The 16,984-nt window shown below is 47.9% G+C and overlaps 1 protein-coding gene across 3 annotated transcripts in view; it reads left to right on the top strand.

Annotated features, from left to right (window-relative positions):
• LOC138569160 (serine/threonine-protein kinase SBK1-like) overlaps positions 1-16,984 on the top strand; it is an 849,071-nt gene that overhangs the window by 814,607 nt on the left and 17,480 nt on the right. The gene's annotated exons all lie outside the window — the stretch shown is intronic.

Here is a 16,984-nt window from a genome sequence, read left to right as displayed (position 1 = left end):
AGTCTTCTTCAGTCTCTTTTCTTGAAAATTACTGCTACTGCTTGGCTGATAACAGCACCTGTTATCAGCACCTAGTGACGATCCACTTTGTTCCGTTTGCCATATTAGCATGCTACAATTTCATGTAGCCCTTCCTCTTCCTGTAGAACAGTCATTCTAATGTTTTCCTTTGTACTCCAGAGGTTTATTTCTAGCTATTATAGTCACACTTTGGATAAGGTTATCAACAATTCTGCGATTTCTGCCCCTATTTACAAATTCCCTTCGGAAGACCCTAGTCTCTGGCATTTCAGCTATAGAGGACGCCATCTGTTGTGTGTTTGCGATGGAGGCTTTGACAGGGGGGGGGGTCATTGGTGCAGTCTATAGGCTTGTGGTATTTTGATGCCTGCATTTGTCTCTCTTTTATGCTGATGGTGCAGTCTGCTGAAGTGTTCATTTCGAGGAGCGTGAGTTTAGAGTTGATGGCTGGATGCAGAGGTGGACTGCCCTATAGGGAACTCTGGAAATTTCCCAGTAGGCCTCTGCACTCTGGGCCTCTTTTGTGTGGTATTTCCACATTTTCTCATAGGAAAGGTGTTGTGCTTGCTGAAAATGTGTAATATGGGGCCACTTAGATTTATTTTTCCAGGGCCTCTTTTGGTTCCCAGTCCACCCCTGGCTGGATGGAATTCAATCAAGTTGTTGTGGGTCTGTGTCCAAGCTTGTGCGCTTGGACCCCAAATCAGCGGTATGTCTAATGTGGCCACTCCTGAGGTGGTGCACTCAACAGTTGGTAAGCGGAAGATTCACTCTCTGGTGTTAAGTGCGTTATAAAAGAACAATTATAATTAGTATAATGCAGTAAGCCTGGTCTTTTTCGTTAGGTTTGCTTTTCCTCAGGTGTGGCCTTGTTTCCGGGGTTTAGTGTGAATCTTGGGGAGCAGAGAAAACTCTCAAATAGACAAAGAGAGTGTGTGCTTTAGAGAGGGTCACAGGTTGACTCTGCCCTGAGGAACCCTCGCCTCAACAGAGTTGCATACGAGGAGAGAAGAGGAGAGCTTTACCGTTCCTTCCAATCCCATAAAAGCTAAGGACCCTGAACGTGTTGGTTCCAACCAAGGCTACAACTTAGGTGCCGAGCCAGTCGATGGGAAGAGATGGCCCAGGTGTTGGGAGATTATCCAATGTTTGCCCGCGGAAAAGGGATATTCTAAGAGGCCCTGCTGAAGCCCATTGGGGCAACCAGGTGAGGGACTAGTGATCCCAGAGTGCAATACTCATGGTGGAGTTGTGTCTTCCAATAGCCAGGTCCTAGGAACAGGTGGGAAGTTACCCCCATTCAGCAGGGAGTCAGATAAGGCGTCTAGCCGGACTGGAGTGCCTAGGCATGTGGGGGATGGGGGATTGGGGCATTGTACCCTGGTCACGCCAAAAAGGGGATGTTAGGGAAAGAGATGTTGGTGGTGAATATACTCCCAACCCCTAACTCCGGGGGGTTGAGGGTGGGACCAGGAATATAGGGTACTTTAGGTTGCGGTTCTCTTTAAACCCCCATAGTTAAGGGAGAGTCAGCAGTCGTCCTAAAAAGCAGGTGATTCACCCTCTTGCAGGAGTGAGTGCGGAAGTGGGTGAGCAACCCCAGTATGATGTCTGCTACCCCTAGGTTTGAGGTTGGGTACATGGGGAGGGCTGCATTGCTGCTGATCCACAAGGCTTTGTAGGCTACTTGTTCTGGCATGTCTTATTTTACTGTTTAATTGCAGCCCTATGCATATAGTTAATCGGTTCATAAATGCCCTCTTGGTACCCGAGACCTTAGAGGGCACTTATTTGTTTGTGTTCTTTTTTGTTTTGGCCAGTGGGGTGGATCCCAGCTATGAAAGAAAGCAGAGGGGCACAGGGAATAATGGTTTTCCCCCTTCCACACACCTACTGTGAGAAGCACTTGGGGTCTGTCAGGACCCAGATCCGCCCTGTCCTTCTTGGGCATGGGTCTGCAACCGTTGGCTCTCCCGATGGTTTGGACTTCAGATCCATTCAACCCTATCCATCATCCCCGAGGGCGAGGGATCATGGGAGTCCTAGTCCTAATCACCTGGAGATCCCCAGGTTGCAGAGCCCTGTCTAGGGATAGTTACACCTATTCTGAAACACCACACGTAGTTTCGCCGTAAAGGGCGCAGCCTAAACATGGGAGAGGTGCATGTGGGTTTTACATGTCTACGGGTACATACACATTGTAGACATTTGTTTGCTCTCTCTTCGAGGGGATCTTGCTATCCCTGTAGTTTGCCACATCATCCTTCTGGGGGCAAGATAGTATCGATGGCTGTGCATCATTCACCGCTGAAGTAGTTTTCCTCTGCCTTTGCTCTGTGCTTTACCTTCTCTCCTTCCTTGGTCATCCTTGTCTCATTCTGCCCCTTTTATTTCACTCCCCTCTTGCTCTTTCTGACTGCACATTCCTTCCACAGCCATTCCTCGTCTTCTCTCTCGCTTCCATCGATCATCTTGTACCTCGCTTCTCTCCTTTTCCACTGACATCCAGATTCACAACTCAGAATGTTCCACATCCCCAACATCTGTTTCCATTGACCGTCTGCCGCCGTCTTCCGTTGATCGTTCACCCTCCCACTCCGTTCCACCACTTTCCATTTTGCCATCCCCTTGTTCCTCGCTCCGTGCTTCTTCCCTCGTTGCCCATAATGTTGCCTCTTTCTCCGCCATCTCTTTGTCCCCCGAATCTTTTACTCTTTTATGTGTTTTCTACTCACCTTCCTGCCTTTTCCCTTTACCCCATCTCTCCCCAACTTCACTTACTCTTTGTGTCCGCACTCTAGTTTCCCTTCCTGCTTGACCGTTCCCCTTTGACCTCTTTCTAGGGGTGTACCAAATAGTATTTTTAGTATTTGTCCGAATACCGAATAGTTAGTCAAGTATTCGTCCAAAGCCGGATAGTTTAAAAAAAAATATATATCACATTTACTTCACTTCATTTTAGTCCACATTTTCATATTTAAAGGACACAAGCTAGAAAAGAACAGATCAATAAAAAAGCAGCGACTGAGCATATTGAAGGATGTTTTGAGTAGCAAAACGAGTGCTTCTCAAAGTGCTAAGCTTCACAAATGCTAAAGCGCCATGTTCCAATGGATACTGCCGTTTGTATTTGCCATTGCAAATCTCAGCATTGTAGTCTCTAGCAAGTGCTCTCTTGTTTGCAGCAGTTCAAAAAGAAATGTATACAAAGTTATTGTCCGCTGGTGCAGGACACAAGTCAAAGGTACATGTGAGGTGATTGTACTCCATCTTCAAGCTAATGTCCTCCGCGTTCCATCGTCTGAACGTAGGAAAGGACATTCCAATAGCGCCAAATAGGGTAGTTGAAGGGTTCACTACACATTGGACAGCCTGACATATGATTGTATCTAAGCTCTCAGAAGGCCCTCGCCTGTGGGCTGTAGCTCCATTTTCCCACGTCCACGTACCCCACCTACTTCCCACCACAGTAGAGAATACAAGGCTTTATGGATTTTTGTGTCTCACTCTTCAATCCTCCATCCCACAATACCAGCAGACACAGTGTTCTCTATCTCTCTATGCCAACACAGTAAAGTGCTTTCACCTCTCACTCCTTTCCTTTATGGGCAAGTTGGCCTAAAATGGTATACAAGAGATTTCCCAATAAGCATGCTTTCTCAAGATGCCATTATGGGATGGGAGATGTCGGCCAAACCTTGCACTGCCTGACATGTATCTGATCCGTCCCCATCCACATGGACCTAGAGACAGCCAGTCGTTGAGGAAGTTTTCTGATTTCCAAACATCCTCCCCCTCCTACCAATTTCATCAACTGAGCATAACTCTCTGGCTATGTCCCATGCAAGCAAAGTCCTCACACCTGTGTCTCTAACTACCTCTGGCAAATTGGCCCACAGGGGACCTGGTGTGATTTACCATTATGGGTCCGCAATGAGTGTGGCAGCGTACCTGCAGTAATACCGCTAAATGGAATTATTGTTACCTCATGGGCTAAACATGCAGTAACTTGAGGAGTCTGTATGATTCAGTCATACTGACCTTTATGTTATTCCCTATTTTAGAATCCCATAAGAATCAATTGGGATTGCATAGTGCCACATAAAGTAATTACCACTTGGGGTAATGCTGCATGCTATAATGGCTTTGTGTAGAGGAAATGTCCTCCACATAAAACTAGGTGGATTATACCAAGATACATTTCAAACTCTTAATTTGGTTGTGTATGTGGTAAAAGTGGCGGTAATCTCATTACTGTCACTTTTTTACCGCAGTGCCATACAGAGGTGCTTGAAGTTCCCCTGAGAGGCCGCTTTGGCCGGGGCATGCCTCTCTGCCTGACTTGCTGGTCTCCACTACATGTTGTGCATTCCTAATGTTTCTCCATAAGTATTTTCCATCAGAACAAAACATGCGTCTATTTTCATCCTCACCACTCCTTCTCTCCATTACACAAACATGTGCACCGTAGTCTGATATTTTATGAGAAATTTTGCCAGACAACATTTAATTCATTCCTTTTTTACAAATTTCTCTCCATATTTTTATCCATGAGTTGTTACATTGCATTCAAATAAGTAAACAAAGTGTAGCAAGAAATGATTCGACTAAAGTCGACTATAATTTTTTATCTGAAATTCGGCCGAATACTTACTCGAAGCCAAAGTTCGGAACACCCCTACCTCTTTCCCCAGTCCTCACATCCCTTTCTACTTTCTTACACCAGACCTGCTTAAAAGGTCATTTGAAGCAACCTGTCCTCCTTCTAACATGCCTCTGAACTTTAAGTCTAACACTCAGTTGCATTACTCTGGCTAGAGCATTGATACTATCAAAGTTGGATTACTGTAACCCCTTATATTTAGGCACCAGTAAATGTAACCTAAACAAGCTACAAGTGTTACAAAATAATGCTCTCAGAACTGCCCTAAACCTCCCGCGTTCCAACCACATCTCGCAAATTAGACGCAGCTCGATTTGGCTCCTTATACACACATTTAGAACCTTAATGGTCACTCACAGATGCATTTCAAATTCTGCCCCTAGATACGTAGTCGATAAATTCTCTAGGAAACAATCCCTCAGACCTACTAGATCCAACTACTCTCACTGCCTGAATGTCCCCATATACAAACTACAAAAAAAACTGGTGGATCTAGATTCCCAGTGCTAGCAGCCAAGACTTGGAACTCTCTACCCCTAGCATTAAGAGCCGAGGCGTCATTCTGGTCATTCAGAAATAAAGTAAAAACTTGGCTCTTCTCACAGCTTAACTAAAGAATATTAAACACACCTGCTCACCCCGTCCTTCCTCTGCTTGTCTGTGTCTAGATTTGTAACACTAGGCGCTTGCCACACCACTTGCCTGTTCTTGCCTATTTATGGAATCCCTTGTGTACACCACCCCATTGGAGGATTCCTGTGCTTGCCTAGATTTGTAACACTAGGCCTTTGACACCTTGATTTACTGCTACTGCATTCATTTCAATGTCAATGTTACTCTCTTGCCTGACTAGTCTTGTAAACACAAGCTATCTGCCTTTCTCTCACTGTTTCTCTATGTTTTTCCTCTGGCTCTGTAACACAAGGTCTTTATTACATGTATGTAACGATTGTTGTATTTATAAGTTAAAGCGCCCAGATAGATACCCTTGGGTTAGGTGCGCTATATAAGAAAATAAACTAAACTAAAATAAACTAAGGTGTTGTTTGATGTAGTCTGTAAGATTGCCCCCAAATCTCAGGCCTTTTCCCCGCTCCTTCTTTGCTGCATACCGTCTGTTTAGGATCCAGCTTCCTTGCACTTCCTTCCTGGCTATATTCTTTAAAGTCATCATTTATTTTCTGTGCTGCATACAGACAGGGTGGGAAGTGGAAGGCTAATTGCGTCAGAGCGCGCGCATTGGTGTAGGCTGAGTCGCTCGGCCGCCTGCAGCTCTTGAGATTGCTTGTTCTGTTCCTCCTTATTACGTGCACTCCAGGTCCCACACTGCTTGCCACCACCTTGAGCTTTGGTGGCATGACTGCCTCCCGCTGCGTGCCCTTAATCCTGTTTGCGCGAGGCGTGATGTGCACGACACATTGTTGGCAGTGGCGCTGACAGCACAGAAGGTCAGGCCCTGTGTAAGTGTCAGACCCATAGACCAAGTGTCTTAGCCGCCGCTTCGGTGGCCTTTCGGGCACACACTGTATAGCAATAGCTGGGTGCCGTGTATTTGGACTCATTATGGGTCTGTAAATTAAAAACTTGGAATATTGTTAATTTCACTTCTGCAATAACATTACAACGTCCGCCCACTACATATTATCAGACCAGGGAATATCAACCGTACTCTGACAGCTGTCAAGGCAGAGGGAGGTGAACGTAGTGTCCTGTCATCAGCTGCTCCACCATGAAAGATCATCTGTAGAGTGATGTATGCAGGGCGCACGTCCTTAAAAAGGTGGTGTGGGGACTGTGGTGTATGCAATGGGAAGTGACATCACAGGAACTGAACATATCCTAAAGTGAAATATGCAGATTTCTTTCAGTTTATCTTTTCCCAACTGAAGAACGTGCACAGGACAAATATGCAAGTGCCAAGAGAGCACATTTCCCCATAACATTGCTGGCTAAATATAAAAGGTGTGCACCTTTTGTGTCTACAGATCTGTAACAAAATGTATCCTGTACATCGGAATATCATTACAGCTTAGTGATGACCAGTTTTAGTGGTCTTGTGGTTAAGTGCCTGGCCCCCCAGTGGTGTGAATTGGGTTCGAATCCTGGCCACGGCACTGTTTAAGTAAGGGCAGTGCTTTTTATTTTAATTACTTTAATACACACAGGTGGTGGGCATCTGCCCTCTGACAAAAGTGGGCATACTCCATCCACCCGCGTGATTCCTCGACTTGTGCCCTGGATGTGCGGCTTTTATTTCTGTGCGCGTTTAGTCGTCGCCCTAACCCCCAGACAGCTTCCACTTCATTGCAACGAGCAAGGACTGATCTCAATGAGCGTGTGTGAAGCACGAACATAGATGGGAAGCAAGAGAGCGTGGTACAAGGTATGGACCTACATCCACCAATCCCCCTGAAAGAGCACGCTAGCTATGGAACCCTTTGATCTAGAGTCAAGGGGAACAGGAGCCATCAAATCATGGACCGGTGTCTCTGGTGTCATCCAGCAGTAACACTGAGGTGGGTGGTCATCAGGTGATTGTCCAGAAGGAGGACGTTTTGCAGTGCAGTAGAATCTGAGCGCGATAGAGGCCAATGCACAGCTGATCAGTGCTGCCCAGACCATGCCAGAGCCCTTGATTCCATATAAGTGACCTGCAGGTTACGCTGGTTCTGCAAAGGCTCACACATCCCTTTCCTTACCACAAGCTGCCAAGGTAAGCAGCACAATAAAGCGGAGCGTCAAGTGCTGCTTCTTAACACCTGTGTTATCCCACCAGCACCTAACCTGAGACCGGGGGATCTGCTCACCCTGTTTCCTTCCCTGGTTGATTGTAGATCCCTAGCTGCCTAATTGCCCCTCTCTCCTATTCTTAGCTCCCAACTCCCTTGTATTGATCCTTTGCAATCTGCTTCCCCCGCTGTGTACTGCCCCCTATGAAACGTAAAGCACTCTATTGCTTCCAAAGCTAGGTCCACACTCAATAAATACCCTAATATTAATTATTATTATTATTATTATTTTGAGCATTCCCGGCAGTGCGAACCAGGCTGCTACCTATCCAGCTACGGTCCCTGGAGGGCTAAGGGTTTCCCAAATGTTCCTTCTGCAACTTTGGTTTCCAGGAGACCAACATGAGACAACCCGGAAGGGCCCAAAAGACCGCCGGCCAAGCACAATGGGTGGGGGGGGCAAGCCCCCATTAGAGATGAGCGATCACTTGCCCCACTGGCTCCAAATTACTGTATGACCATGATGCCTTCATGGCAGAACACAGATCAGGTTTTCAATAGTCCTCGCAGGACTGCTCGAAGCAGCACCGTTTTTGTTTTTGGCTCATTTCGTGCTACCGCTATGAAAGTAAATTGCCAAAAACCTGTCGGTTATGTCAAGGGCCCTGGGAAACACTTGTACACTTGGTCACAGAATGTGGAGCATTGAGAGTTTTGAGTATGAAACATCTGAGCCCACTCAACCAGCACATAACGATACTTTGCCCCAAGGACCTTTGGGAATATGTGATTCAGGGAAGGAGAACTTCTGAAATTTTAGCATTATTATCTTTTGTTAAAACGATTTTTTTGAAGATTGCAGAGGAAGAGGCTACCTAAACATAATGGACAGATATGTCAAAGTTACCCTCTCTCCTTTTTATTTTGATCTCTTATTTTAGTTTTTTTTTAATTGAATTGTTTACAGCATATAAGGTTTAAGTGTAAACTATGAAAATGCTTAAATAAATAAATAAAATAAAAAATTGCCAAAAATAATGCGGACATGAGGTTTGGCGTTTTGGCAGCTTATACAGGTGTAGAGGTCTGTTTAGAGTCAGGCAGCCCCTAGCTGCTAGTATCAAAATACAATTTGCGGACGATCTGATTTCTGTACGCCCCCCTCACCCTTCCACCTGCCTCTCTGACTGTGCTAAGCAATTGAGCTTGGCCTTCGCTGCAATAAGATAAGCCAAATAGTAGCCTCCAGTCACTCTCCCAGCCTTGCACTGCTATCATGCTCCTCTTAATGCCATTTAATCTTTAGCAGTTCTGGAGAGGTCACTTTTACAGGTGGCAGGGAGTTTTTGTTCTTGTTGCCTAGTTCTTCCAGGTCCCTTCTCTTCAGGGATCATACAAGGGATCTATTTTTCCTTGTCTGTTTTTAATTGTTCTCTAGGTCCACAGTTAATTGCGAAGCAGACGACAGGCTCGTTGCCTCGTACTCCCATGTGGAGGCACCACCTGCACAGGCAAGCGTGAGTAACGCCTTCTCGCATGTTCCCCCTTGGTTTCTATCGAGAAATCTCCTCACGGGATGATAAAGGAGCTCACTTTCTGCATGTGTTCAATGCTTGGCCTTGCTGGAAAGTTGAAACCAAAATAAACATCGCCCAGGCCAACAGAAAAAATTAAACAAAATCCCACCTGTTCCCAATTTGTACAATTTCCACCCTCACATTTTTCCTGAATGGTTGCATTAGCGTTTGTTTATTTGCAGGCAGCACACCGGTTGTTGAATGGTTCCATGAAATGAACACGCGCCCGCCTCCATCTTGGGAATCGACTGCCGAGTTCAGAGTCTACTGAGATGACTAGGAGCAAACGCGTAAACATGTTGGTGATGCAATGAGTTGTAACAAAGGACTTTAACAACGCCCGGGGTCGAAAACAAGTCACAAGCAGGCACTGGGCTCTGACCAGGATACATAGACAATGAAGCTTCTATGCCTAGCTATGTATGTCAGAGAGCATTGTACATGCAAATCAAAACAACACTTCTCGAGTTCAGGACATTTGGTGGCATCATGCCAATATATAGATCCAATTGCATGCACATAATGGGAACAGTGTATCTAATGCTGGTCACTCTCACAATATGTTTGGTTGGTGGGGGGGCCTGGAGTTCTGCGCCTCAGCAGCCATAGTTATCCATTCATAGCATGTTGCATTTATGTGTTTTTTGTATTTTGTATGTAGCTAAATACACTGCAGAGTGTGTCAATGGTATGCATGACAGGTTTAAGGTCATGGGTTACACATCAACTCTTACTAAAGTGATGGAACAGAGATCAATGTACAGTACAATAAGATGTTGCCAATGGTGGGGAGGGACGTGGCCAAGTGGCGATTTTTGCAGTCTCAATTTAGTTAGGCTCCGAGGGACACGCCTCATGGTCGGCATGGAGCCTTGTCTGCAGAGCACCATCACGACACACCACCGCCCTCATGGAGGACCGGCACCGCAAATGAAACATCTGTGGCCTTGGAGCAACGGGAAGCACCTTATCATGAAGGCATCCACGCACGTGCCGCTGGCCCAGCTTGGGAGGAGACACGTATGAGCAGCCACCCCACCGCAACTGAGTGCGAGCGAGCCCCGGAGTCAGGGCCGGCCTTAGGGCAGGGTGGGCCAGGTGACCACCTGGGGCGCCATTAGCGCCCGGCACCATTAGCCCCCTGCCACGCCAGCTCGAGAGAGTCTTTTAAGGGCTACCCCAAGCTGGTGTAGTGGGAGAAGGTGCAGCAGGCGCCTTATTGTTAGTAAATGCTCCCGCTCCAGCGGGCCGCATTTAATAACGATAGGGTGTTGATGCAAAAGCATCAGCACCCTATTGAGATGATTACCTCCCCACTCTGATGCGGAAGCGAGGCAGTTTTCATTAGAACAGGGTTCTCATGCATTAGCCTGAGTGCCCTATTCCAGTGATTAACTCCTTACTGAGGCACCGGAGCGGGGAGTTCTAAAACAATTGGCGTCCAGCTCCCCCTGCCCCCGCATTGACCAGGAGCACAACATTTTTTATAAACCGCCTCGGGCGCTGCCGCCGCTAAGGTCGGCACTGCCCGGACCAATCAGCCAGAAGGCCCAGCCGGAAGAGCTTGAGGAGTTTGAGGAATGCTCTGGTTATAAATGCAACTATAGTGTGAATGCCTCAGAGTTGGCAGAGGCATTCCTCCACCTGGAATACGAGTTCCCCTTGAAATGGTCGAGCAAGTTCCTTGAATATCTGGGAGTGCACATCACCCCACAGAGGGACAACCTCTTCACCTTTCCATCCCTCTTGAGAGCCTACGCCTCGGACATGGAGAAGTAGCTTCCCCTGGCGATATTGTGACTGGGTCGGATCCAGTCAATTAAGATGAATATCCTCTCGAGACTCGTATATCTCTATAGCAGCATCCCTATTCAGATACTGTAAGGATGTCAACGAAGGAAGCGAGCACAAGGGTGCCATGTTGGTTGCTGTAAACCTTTATTTATAGTAAAACAATTTCTCACTAGCCTTATCTCCTAAGAGGGGGTTCTCTGCCTCAAACTAATACTAAACGGTCTGTCAAAATCAAACTCCACCATCCTGTCTCACAATCTACTTCTATCCCTTACACTACAACTAAAGAATAATATAATCCAACAGAAAGTTCCTTCTCCAGGAGAATGGCTCCCTTCTCCTGGTATACGGGTGTTGTTCCCAAAATGTTCTCTTGCCAAATGATGCCACGGGGATTGACTCCCTTCCTCTGGCTTGTAGTTCCAACAAACCTTGCACAACTAAACTTTATGGACCAGGAAAAGAACTCCCTTCTCCTGTTGTTCGGGTGTCTTCCCAAAAATGTTCTCTTGCAAAAGGGTGCCAGGGGGAATGACTCCTTTCTCCTGTATTGTGGTTTCAACAAAACCTTGTACAAATCAACTTTCTGGATCAGGAGAATGACTCCCTTCTCCTGGTATTGGTCTGCACACTCCAATATAGTTCACATCGAGGCAAGGGGGAATGACTTCCTTCCCCTGGCGTCTCTTGAGCATATTTGAAGGGCTTTAGTTCCCTCGCCAGGAAAATTACTCCCTTCTCTTGGTGTTGGAGAGTTATTTTCTGTATATTTAAAATATGGGGTTTATCTTGACACTCGTTCATGGTATCAGCAAAGTCCCATGTCCTTCTTTGGGTTCCAGTGGACTTATCTCTGCCACCACGGTGAGGACGATTTCCTCGAATGCCTGTTTCATTTGTGTTAGGGTCCCAGACCCTTCTCTGGTTGTCAGTGGGCTTATCTCTGCTAGTGATGTGAGGATGATTTCCTCTGGTGCTTGTTTCGCTTATGTTGGCATCCCAGACCTTTCTCTGGTGGCCAGTGGACATATCTCTGCCACTGCTGTGAGCATGACTTCCTTGGATGCTCAACTGTCTTGTGTTGAGGTCCCAGCCCCTTCTCTGGTGGCCAGTGGGTTTATCTCTGCCACTGCTGTGAGGAGGGTCTCCTTGGATGCTTGGTTTACTTATTTTGGGGTCCCAGACTCTTCTCTGGTGGTCAGTGGGCTTTTCTCTGCCACTGCTACGAGGAAGATTACTTTGGATGCTTGGCTGACACTTGGATGGCCCAACAGCCGTATTACTGCTTGTGAGCCAAGGGAGAGTCACCTGGCCTGCCCACTTGCACCCCTGTGTCCCCTATGGGTCTCCTGTCCCACCCGTTACCTTCACTAGGGCTTCAGTATGCCACTGGGGCTTCCTGGGACTGAGATGCGTCTCTCCGGCTCTTCCGGCTTCTCTCCTCCGCTCTTGCTGCACATCAGCGACTCTGCATGCAGCTCTGCTTGGCTCTGCTTCTCCTCGGTCTCGTGCCGGGGTCCATTCCAGCGAGACCCCAGGAGGACTCTCTCAGCTGCTCACCAGCATCCTCCATTCGCATCTTCCTTGGGTCAGCCATCCAGGTTTGAAACTCTTGCGTGGGACAGTCTCCCCCTCTGCTGCTTCTCTCGGCTGAGCTTGACAAGTTCTTTAGTCCATCGTCTCTTCTTATATATTGTTGCCAGTCCCTCCCTGTCAGATTGTCAAAGTCCTTTGTTTCTTTTGACAGCTTGTTCTTTATGCCTCCTTAGGGCCAGCTTGTGACAGTACTAGCACAGTCAGTAATCTCCATGTCTTCTGCGCTCTTCCTCGTCCTGGTGTTTTCTGTTTTGGCTGTATCCTATGGACTATAGTAATGTATCTGTCCACTCTCAAGGAAGTGTTTTGGAGTGGAGGGCGGGGGGTTAAGCAAGGTTGAGCTGAGACATTCAACGGGCTATACCCTAGGTGGTTGTCCTTGTCCTTGTAGAAGGAGAGGTCCTCACACATTAAACCACACCCTAGGGGGACTATTGGGTAGTGGCAGCACCTCCCTAGCCTCATGGGAAAGGGCTTCTCCCTGGGGAGAAGTGACAATGCCTGGTGAATTGTCCCAATACCCAAACCATCCCCCAGGGCGTCCAGAAGAAGATTTTCAACTTCATATGAGGGTTCGGGGAGGGGGCACCCTAGGATCTCTAGCAAGGTCCTGTTCCATTCTGCAGCAATCAGCAGCCTGGGAGTCCCAAATGTACAGAGGTACCCCATAGCAGCCCAGATGGCGCATGTGGGGAAATGGAACTGGGTCTCCATGGGCTGGGGGTGGCGGCGGTTGGAGCAATCTCCCACCTCCCTTTCCTCTGGTATCTCTGCTGCTCTTCGGGACATGGTCACAAGGTGGCCCTCTTCTAGATTCCTCAAAGAACCCTATCCTACTGCGACGCAGCCCACAGACTTTGGAACATTAGGCTGGTCCTGGGGCCCTGATTCCCAGTATTGGGGAACCTGGACTTCACCCCCAGTCCAGACCCGAAAGCATTTCACCGCTGGTTTGTGGGACTGCTAACCGCAAGGCCTTCCATGTTCCTTTGAGGTTTTGAAAGTAAAATTCTACTTACAAGAAACGGGAAACCCACTGCCCCGGAATTGCTCATCAGCGACTCACCAGCCAAGAACAACGTTTCAAGCATTTACAGGTTGCTAGATAGATGTGACCCAGATAGAAAACTGCCATATATGACAGCGTGGGAACGCAGCATCCAAATGGATAACCCCCAAGACTCAAGGTCACGCATCTGGGCGAGAGTGCAGAAAATCTCCAAATCCACCCTTTCCAAAAAAACGCGTACAAAATGATGTTAGGTTGGTACTTTTCCCCACATCGCCTTCACAAAATCTCCCCAGGATAATCACTGCTGTGCTGGAGGGGTTGTGGACAGATGTGTACATTGGAACACATGTGGTGGTCATGCGCCCACTCCCAATATTACTGCAAAGAATTAGGGGAATTACGGGACAAAAGCTTCAACTCTGCCCACTTGCAATAATTATGGGAGACACCGACCAAGACAGCACATACAGCCAAAGCAGGGATACGGCATTCCTAACCACCCAGCTGTTGATGGCTGCCCGCTTGACCTTCGCACGGTCGTGGTAGGCCCCAGATACGCATATACTCAATCTATGGTATTCAAAGATCTGGGACATGTGTGTGTCAGAAAAGTTAACGGCCACTCTGAACAACTCACTAGCGACGTTTTCCAGAATCTGGCTACCATGGGTCATATACCGCAGGGACACACTCGATGCCCCACCCAAACCCAACACGTTGCGCCATTTATCTTGATTCTGAATCCCTACATACCTAGTTAGTAATGATTCGCAGCACCAGGGCAGGGGGGAGGGAAGATCTCTGTTGTGGGTCCTGCGGCAGTCACGCATCCTGCCTCACAGTTGGTGTGCCGGGGTCACCCGGACTTACTGGTGTTACAGGGTAGGAATGGCAGCATCCTGGATGGTGGGTGCCTGGCTGCACCAAGGGCAACAGGCTGGTCTGGGGGGCCCAGACCAGCAGGGACCTGCAAGGCTGTGAACACACAGCGTGTGCCTGCAGGCCGGGGATGCGGGACTGTGATCACACGGTGTAGGCCACCAGGCCCAGAATGAGAGACAGAGACAACAAATGTTCCATGGTTGGAGTCTGCAGCCGTTCTGTTGCACGTACCTGCAGTTGCTCTTTTTATTAGCGTGGTCCATGACACAGTCATGGCCCATCTTAAAAGGGCATTTAACATTGGGAGGGACCCACATCTTAAAAGGGCAATACATATCGGAGAGTCACACAAAACACTCTCCAGCCAGGCAGCGAGTGGAACCTGAACTCCCAATCTCAGGGGCACACCAAGTCCGTGGGTGGTGGTCACTTCCCCAAGTAGGACTCATCTTTGGAACTGTACGACTGCGCGCCTGTATCGTGTAAGTGTTTCATGTGCATGCATTACGTCTCCATGCTTTCTCCCTGCACCTTCCCTCTTCATCCCCCCCATCTCATGTATTCCAAATGTCATTTACGTTTCATTATTGTTTTTGTTTCTAGTCCTCAGGCCATAAGTGCATCCTGTCACTTGAAAATTACATATTAAATTGAGATTTAAAAAAAAATGTTCCCAATGCTGGGGTTGGGGAAAACAGAGAAGGGGTAACCGATGCCAGGGGCTTGGAGCGGGTAGTAATCAAGCAGTCTCATGTCACAGCTGGACTTCCTGTAGCTGGGGTTGGCTGCGAAGACAAGTCTTAAATTTAGAGCAAGGCCTGAGAAGACTTGGCTTAGGGAGTTCTTTCTCTACAATTTGGGAATGGAGAGTGCGAGGATGGCAGCTGCTATGGAGTAGAGGTTTCCTGAAAGGGAACTCTGTAAACCGCAGCTTCTGCTTTTCCTTTGGGCGGACTCTGGAAGGTGGGTCTTAAAGGAAAACGGGGTTGATGTGGTTAGTCGGAAAAAAAGGACAAGGCAGGTTGCATTTCCTGAGACGATATTGTGCCTGGCTCACAGAGCGATTTCCTATGGGATTGCGCCATTATAAAACGATTCTGTCAATCAGGCCCATTGAGTGCAGATCAGAAGGGCCTGGTTTATCTGTGCTGGTCAGCTTGTAGGTGTTTTTGTGGGTGTGGTAAGATAGTGTGGTGTAGGATCATGAATGGTTGTGTGTGTAGATTGGGAGTATTGAAGTAGGTGTGTTCCATTGAGGGTTGGGGAGGGCTGTGTGTGTTTTCTTTTGTTGCAGGCTGGTAGTTGTGACTTAGAGGTGGAAACTAGAGTTAGTGGGGGGCGGGCAGTGGAGAGATGCACTGTACTGGGTACCCCGGTGTACAGCTTGGACGGGGGGGGGGGTTGAGTTATGTTGGACCAGGTTCTGTAGCTGCCTTCTACCTGCTAGGATTTTTGGTTGCTTTCTGATGGTGGCCATGCAGTGGCTGGTGGCCGAGACCAGGTGTAAGGGTTTAAGCCTTTGCTTAATATTTCTTCCCAGCTTTGTTCAGAGGGTTGTTCATATCTTCCTTATAGCCAATGCTTTATTCGATAGGTTCCACTGTTTTACTAGATTGGCAAGTTTGCAAGACATAAGGTTTGTATTGTTTAGAGTATCTGACAAAGATATTCCACCGGCTGCCAAGTGGCCTACCAAGAGCGACTACATGGGTGGCCAGTGGAGTTACTGTAGCGTTAGGGATACATGTTACAGCATCGTTTGAGTTATGGGTGAATAATAGGCATTGTACGTCTGACACCTTAATGAAAAACCATATGTTTAAAAGGAGGCTCAGTGTGCAAAAGCATCCACATCATTCTGCAGCATTCGAGTGGCGACTTCCGGGTACATAAGAAGCTGAGCACATGCTCCCTCACAGTGGGAGGAAACGACAGGTGCAGGAGGGTGGAAGCGGCCCCAAATGGATGCCCCGGTGACGATGGGGAGAGTCCGACGGCAGACAGGAGGAGTGTGGAGGGGGCCTGGAAATGGGGGGCCGTGGGATGCAATTTTCTTGCAGGGAACAGGGAGGTGTGGTGCAAGGTGGCCAGGGGGTTAAGGGAGGAGAACAAATAGATCGATGGGAGCGAGGTGGAGTGTCATGAGTGGACATTTTTAAAGCAATGGTTCACCACAGTGGCTCCGCCAATGGGGAAGAAACAAGGCAGAGACTACAATGCAAAGACTGCCACAGGAAAAGTTGCAGAAATAAAACCCTTGTTTCCTACATAATAGCAGGTCTGGTGATTTAGTTGAGATATGCCTGGAGGAACAGGAAGCTTATCTTGTAAAGAGGTTTCATGAGGCTTCATCAAGCATTTGTTATTCTGTCTGTGGCCAACAACTGGTAATTGAGAGTGCCTCCATCCAGCTGAGGTAACACATAGGTGCACAGCTCATCATAAGAAGCCTCACTAGTCCTGCACGGCCCTTCTTCAGGTCCGTCCTACCAAAGATTCTGTAAATAATATTAGCACCCTCGGTGGGTGTGTCAACCAATCAAGTTGCTCAAAGCCCGGGCTGAATCTAACGATGCAAGCACAGGGTTCTGAGCAAACCGAACAGTGGAGATACCCACCGGCCATCTTCCTTCACGCTCCCCATGTTTCCCGTTTCCGTTCCCTGCCACCCCTCGCCCCAATCCCCCACTTACTTATAGCAGGGCTGCGG

Source organism: Ambystoma mexicanum, chromosome 2q (assembly GCF_040938575.1).
Source record: "Ambystoma mexicanum isolate Mex_15411 chromosome 2q, UKY_AmexF1_1, whole genome shotgun sequence".
In the NCBI taxonomy this organism is placed as follows: Eukaryota; Metazoa; Chordata; class Amphibia; order Caudata; family Ambystomatidae; genus Ambystoma; species Ambystoma mexicanum.
The sequence above is the reverse complement of the archived record's forward strand: the minus strand, read 5'-3'. Positions and strand labels throughout refer to the sequence as shown.